This window comes from Nomascus leucogenys, chromosome 5 (genome assembly GCF_006542625.1).
Source record: "Nomascus leucogenys isolate Asia chromosome 5, Asia_NLE_v1, whole genome shotgun sequence".
Taxonomy (NCBI): Eukaryota; Metazoa; Chordata; class Mammalia; order Primates; family Hylobatidae; genus Nomascus; species Nomascus leucogenys.
Genome location: NC_044385.1, coordinates 77,645,961 through 77,653,036, shown reverse-complemented (window position 1 = coordinate 77,653,036; position 7,076 = coordinate 77,645,961). Strand labels below are relative to the sequence as shown.

At 45.4% G+C, this 7,076-nt stretch overlaps 1 long non-coding RNA gene across 1 annotated transcript; it reads right to left on the bottom strand.

The window, feature by feature from the left end:
* Window positions 1–5,692: 5,692 nt before the first annotated feature.
* On the bottom strand, window positions 5,693–7,050 carry LOC115835196. The gene is made up of 2 exons (XR_004030183.1): window positions 6,973–7,050; window positions 5,693–6,406 (listed from the first exon to the last, which is right to left on the bottom strand). It is a non-coding gene; the product is annotated as an uncharacterized LOC115835196 (long non-coding RNA).
* Window positions 7,051–7,076: the final 26 nt, after the last annotated feature.

Sequence of the window (7,076 nt, the reverse complement as noted above, 5' to 3'; positions counted from 1 at the left end):
GGAAGGGGAAGGAGAGTGGTTTGTCACATGACGAGAGAGGAAGCAAGAGGGAAATGGGAGAAAGGTCCCAGGCTCTTTTTAACAACCAGACCTTGCAGAAAGAAAGAGTGAGAATTCACTCAATCCTCAGACAATGGCACCAAGCCATTCATGAGGGACTTATCCCCATAATCCAATCACCTCCCACCAGACCCCACCATCAATACGGGGGATCAGATTTCAACATGAGATTTGATATAGCCAAATTATATCATCAGGGTCACTCCCTGACCCCAAAACTTTGTCTATCACCCAAATAATAAGATTCAAAATTTTTTAGTTGAGCACATAAAACCCTTCTTGACATGGCCCAGCATCCAGTCCTACCAGTCTCCCACACATGTAGTTGCAGCTCTAAACTGCCCCTTCTTACCCACTCATGCATCCTCATGACTTCTGTCTGCTCAAATATCCCTTCCTTTGTGAGAGTTAGGTGCTCTATCCTCAGTGCTCACAGAGCTCTTTGTACATTCTCCTAATAACACATATTTTAATAGCTGCCAGCAATAAATGATAGTTTGCCAAATCTAAGATGTACATCTTTCCAATATTTCTAAAACTGGAATGGCATCTTACAATCATGGTGTCTTACAATGCTGTCACCAGAAGGTAGTTGTGATGTAGTTGTCTCAGCCTGAACATGTGCAAACTTCCTGGTTATTCCTGGTGGCATGACTAGACAACTGCAAACCCTTGACATTTCAGTCAACTAATCATTTAAAGAAAGGATTTAAATACTGGTTGTGATCTGAAAACCCTTCATTGATACCTTTGAGTTGGAGTAAGAAAGCACCAGCATTGAAACTCATAGAATGGACCCCAAAAGCTTGCAAAAAAAAAACCAAATAGTGGAATATTATTTTAAAAAATGTTGCATCACTAATGCTCTTAGCAGAATTCAATACAATGTGGAAAAATTCTATGTGTCATAGTTTAAGTAGCAGCATTTCCCTCCGGTCCCCTCCATGGTCCAAAAATAATGGTGTTTGTTACAACTCATGGTCTTAACATTGATAAAATATGGTATGTTACCTCAAATTGTCAAAGGAACCCTATAAGTCATCTTATTTTATGCCTGGGGTCTGCTGACATCATAATATTGTATTCTCATTATCTGTTTATCTGTCTTGTCTTTCCACTGGATTATAAATTCTCTGAGGACCTAACACAGTGGCTGTCACATATTAGGTGTGGAATTAATATTAGTTGAAAGAATGACTGCAATGTTCATGTTCTTCTGCTGTTCCACTTTGATTCTAATTGTCAATCTGGATGTACCCATTTTCAGGGCTGATCTTGAATTGTCTGAGACTTCAACTATTACTGTGAAACACCATTCATTGGAAAGATCTAATTTCTTCTTAATAGTCATCTCTACCAGCATTTTCTTTTGAGGGCTGATGTAACACTAGTATGACGAAAATTAAATTTCCTTAGATATGTATTAACTGATTACATTGGCTGGACAGTTTTACATCTAATTTTTTTATGCTTATAACTTTTATGTTATTTATGTTCTCAACCTCTCCATATCATTGACTAATGTGATCTCAAAGAGTAGTATAGCAGAGCGCTGAGGAAATGGTAAGACAGCCAAAAGAAACTTTGTTAGGTTACATATGAGGAATACTAAGTGTATCTGATTATTCTGCTCAGATGGCACATCTAGATGTCATAAACCAAGTCATTGGCACATAATTATTTTTAAACTGTGTTACCCTGCTTAATTGGCTTAAAATAATTTAAAAGGGCTCTGGTTGGCTCTTACAAATGAATCTAATTCATCAGTTTTAATTGTTAGAATAGCTCCATTTCAACAATTTAGGTTATTATTTAAGCCAGGGTCACCATTCTTTCAAAGGTTTTCATATAATTTATTTATGCCCTTTTAAATTGGAGCAAGAGCATTAAGAAAACATTACTTTAAAAGCAGTAGCAAAGAGGAAGTTTTCTCCAATACACCTATTCTGACTATTGCCCTCCCAGAAAAATCTTCCCTAATTCTTTAGACTGTAACATTACAAGGCTCAGCACAGACTACTCTAACTAGTTTTCTCTCTAGCACTGCAAGAGCTCACTGTTTCTTCAAGTGAGTCTGGTGAAATACTTGTCCTGCATTTGGGGGCCATATTTTAGAAAAATAAGGCTGAATATAACCAGAATCTTTCTAGAATCACAGATAGAAGTTGAGTGAAGAAGAGATTCATGTTTTTCATCTTTTGCTCGCTCCAGGGCCTAAGCTCACTGAGGGAAGAGCGGGAATCTCCAGCAGTATTTGGTTTTCTCTTTTTCTTTTTTGCCAAACATAGTTGAATTCATAAATATCCATATGATACAAATCTATTGTTAAATACATTGGTGATCACCCAGGGTTTTTTTTTTTCCTCTAGTGTGCAGATTTATTTTAGGAGTTCTATTTAAAAATGCAGTTCACTCTAAGGTTTTGTGAATTTTTAAAGTTATTTACTGAGTACTACTAGATGCCAGGTACATACATTATTCTTATACATTAAGCATGTGGTTCCTAATCAGAATTATGTATAAGATTAACCTCAAGAACTTTAAAAAAAATGAAATGACCAAGGCCTATCTCAAATCTACTGAATTCCTTTCCTCCGGGGATGGGCACTTGGCACATTATTTTTTTAAGCCTTATGGGTAATGCTGATGTGCATTTCTTGGCTAATAACCACTGCTTTAAGGCATCATCCGCCAATAGCTAAACTGTCAACCAGTCACTAATAATAAACTTGGCTTATTTCACAACTTTGTCTACGGACTGCTTCTCAATGCTTCCTAATTTCTGCCTATGTATGTCCTCATTTCTTTCCTGTTCTGCCTCAGCGCCTCACCTTCCACTACGTCTGGACTTCTGAACTGGACACATAATCTCTGATCTCAGAAGTTATCATCATAAGCATAGGTTCTGGTTATGGCTGGCTCACCGGACTTGGCTTTCCTTACCTTTGCATCTAACCCTATCTCTACTACATACTTTCACTTATGACCCTAGTATGACAACCTGCTAACACCATCGAGTCAGGGAAGAAAGAGCCATGATGGTGATGATGGCAGCGGCCTGTCTGAAGTGGCTGCTGCCCTGACGCTGGCTACAATCAGGGAGGCATGGCTACAGCCGCAGCTCTCCACAGAGCCAGCAAGAGCTGGGAACAGGCAGAAGCCCTGCCCCCTTCCAAATTGGAAGAGTGGGAGTCCTTCCCTCCTGGGTGCAGCTGCAGCCACCCAGTCATGGTTGTGGACCCATTCATCTCCCGACAAGTGGAGGGTGAGCAAGGCAAACAGGTGCTTTGTTGAGCGACAGAATAGCTCAGAGGAGACCTGAGGGGGCAATGGGTAGCTGCTTTCTGCAGGCAAGTCATCCCAATAAGTGTCCAGCTCTCAGCAGAAAGGAGACCCACAGTGGGTAGTTCCTCTTAGCAGGCAGGTCATCCCGTCATCTTCTCAGCTCTCCGCAGAGAGGAGACCCACTCTCAGGGGACCAGGAAGCTCCCTGCTCCCGCAGGCTTGGAAGTGCCTGCTCCCACTGCCTGGCCTCTCCCCGTTCCCAGCACCCGCTCTGATTTCAGAGCAAAGTTGTGACCAACCCTGGGTGCTGTCACAACCTGGCCAGGTGTGCACATGCTTGGGGCAGCATTGACACACAAGCCCCCTGCTGCCTCGGTCCCCTCTGGACTTTGGATGCTGATGAAAACAGGAGGGAGGCAGGCCGAGGGGGGAATAAGGGCAGCTCAGTGAAGGCCTGTAGGTACCACTCGGCATGAACAACCTGGGCACCATGGGCACTGTGGATGGCAGGTTAATGGCAGCAGGAGTCACACAGGCTCCTGGGCGGAAAGGGGTGGGTCCCCGGTAACGCCAGGGGCCAGGCTGCCAGTTCCATGCAACAGAGTGAGAACTTATGATGCTTTTTCCAGGCCTGCCCATGGACCAATCAGCACACACTTCTTCCTCTCAGAAGCCCATAAAAACCCTGGAGTGAACCAGACTTGGGCAGACAATGGGATGACCTGCTTGCAGACAGGAGCTACCCACTGTGGGTCTATGGACACTGTGGGTCTCCTCTCTGTGGAGAGCTGAGCAGATGACAGGACGACCTGCCTGCTGAGAGGAACTACCCATTGTGGGTCTCCTCTCTGCTGAGAGCTGGACACTTATTGGGATGACCTGCCTGCAGAAAGAAGCTACCCATTGCCCTCAGGTCTCCTCTGAGCTGTTCTGTCACTCAACAAAGCACCTCTTTGCCTTGCTCACCCTCCACTTGTCCACATACCTCATTCTTCCTGGATGTGGGATAATAACTCGGGACCTGCTAAATGGCATGGCTGGAAATATGCCCCTTGCTTGCCATGTTGTGGGCAACACAAGAAGGAGAGAAGAGAGAAGAAGAAAGGAAAGAGAGGGGAGAAGAGAGGAGGGAAGAGCTGTGGTCCTTTGGGGAGCCCAGACCTAGGAGCTCCCTGTGACAACCTCTTTGGGGCTCTGTGGCTCCTGGCATCTCCAAGCTTCCAGGTGCCACTGCATTCCCTGGTGCCAGCTGTGGAAGCTGCTTGCAGTACACCTGGTCCAGCCACAGCTTTGCAGGGGGCCAGCCCCTGGAGCTGCCCACCCTCCTGCAGCTGGCATGCCTGGCTGTATACAGTGGCTGGACCCCATGCTTGCTCGCTCACACACCCCTCGCTGTTCCGCACCTGGCTTGCACTTGGCAGGCGTGGGATCCAGGCCATAGCATGAGCAGAGTGCAGCCTGCTGGGCCTGGTGGGCAGAATGAGCCTGACCAAAACTCAGGCAGAGGTGCCATTTTTCCAGCTGGAAAAGTGACACTCCAAGGATCCTGTGACAATGGCTCCATTGAAAAATGATTTCGAATAACTGTAATAATAGGTAAGGTCATTGTGAATGCATGTTAATCTTCAGTAGTCTAGTTTGATTTCTTTCAAACATTGCTTTATACTTAGCAACCCAAATGAAGAATAAATCTCCAATTTATAGGGGGAAAAAACCTCCATAGATTGGAATAAAGGCCCTCTACTGTCTAGATCTCACCTGTGCTTCTAGATCTTGTACTATTCTACACGCACCTGTTGCTCCAACCTAGCTGAACTTCACTGTTCCTCAGGAAGCCCTCAGCAATGCTGTCCTAACTTCCTTTCTTCACATTTTCAATGTCGGGAAGATCTTTTCACTAGCAGCTTCCCCTTCCTTTACCCATATCCAAATCATACCAGTCCTTTAAGACAGTGTTTCTTAAACCTGAATAATGTACAGACTCCTAAAATAAATTCTTATGATCCTAGAGAATGTTTTCAGTAGGCTGGGGTCCACAGACCAGTTTGAAAAGCACAAATACAAAGAACTAAAGAGCAATTGTATAAAATTATGCAAATGATCAAGTTGAAAGACAAATTTTATCTTTATAACTGGTAAAATAACTCGTATTTTGCCACAGAACTCTGATTCTTATCTTCAGATCTATGATCTGTTTAAGAAACACTAAGGCAAAGCTGAAACCTTGGAAAATGTTCCTGCATCACCCCAAGGTAATACATTTTTATTTTTTCTGATTTGGTGTCCAACAACTTTCTGCCTTGGAGTAGCTAGTAATATGTAGCATTTTCCTAGAAAACATATGCTCTTTGAAGATAGGGACCACATTTTATTTATTTTTTATATGCACCACACCTAATACACAGTACATCCTCAGCAAGTACTGGCTGTAAAGCCTATATTCCATGCTCTTATTTTGTAGTCCAAATCTCTTTAAAAATCACACTTCTTCTGTTGTTCATACTCATAGAAGAGCATATTACTCAAATAGCTCTGCTATAAATTAACAGTAAGTTTCATAAGTTATACCAAGTCACGAAACCCAGATTTTTAAAAAGTGCCACAAAGTGTCTCTTCTGTGTCAATGTTAATAGAACCCTTTCTTTAAATGATCAGTAAGCAAATTAAGAATTTCCGGATAAAGAACAAACTCTGGAAAAACAAAGCTAGTGGGAGAGGCCCTGTAAATACCTACCTAGTCTTACAAGGGCTGTCTCTAACTCAGCTTGTATTTTAGGCAGTGTCTTCAGTTTTTCAACTAATGTGTTTGAGAAAACTGTTTTCCTCGGACATGCAGGCGTGGACTCCTTACTTCAGGTAAGGTGACAGCAGCTTGACAGGGAATGCCTTCCCTCCCACGGCATTTGGGACGAGGCTGAAGGAAAAACACAGGCGGGGTTACGGGAAACCTATTCTCTGCGCCATCTGGGCAAGTTGAAGTCAGTTTTTCCGCTTGCACACGAGGTAACGGATTATGATGGGCTCAGGTCCCCTTCAGCTCTGAAACAGGTATTCTGTGGCTCTAAGTAAACACGGCATGAGACAGGTATTTCTTTGGTAGGATCAGTTGTATTTCCCAGAGAATAAAACGGGCAACAAACCATTTATCGATATGAGTCTTCCCCTAGGCCCTATTTGGGGTTGGATAAAGAAAAAGAGGGTTTGCTTCCTTTTTGGCGGGTCCTCCGACAGGGCTCTTGGCCCGCTGCGGGTCCAACTCCCATCTCTCGTGGCTCCCCCGAGGCCGAGCGAGGCTCCGGGCGAGGACAGCCCCTCAACCGCACTCCCCAGAGGGAGCGCTGTGACTCGCGGAGGAGATTAGTCCCCGGTCATAAACAACCTCTCACTTCCCCTCCCCCGCCCGAGCCCGCTCGCGCCCGCGCCGGGGCGGCCCTCCGAGGCCCAGGAACCTCCTCCAGCGCCCGCGAGGCCCCGAGTCCTCCTCGGGAGGGCGGCTGCGGGCCTGCCCTCTTCTCCTAACCAGGTGTTTGTCCACTTTACTCAGCCCTTCTTACTCGTCCACGCTACAGCCACCTCACAGGGGGCGCTGACGCCAGCCCCTTTTTCCCTCCCCTCGACCCCTATCACCTCCAACAGCCAAGGAGAGGCCAGCGGCCCTGACGCGCAGGCTCACCGCCGCAGCAGCCCCGCGCGCGCGGACGCGGCCCCCGCCCCCACTTCGCGGTCCTTCC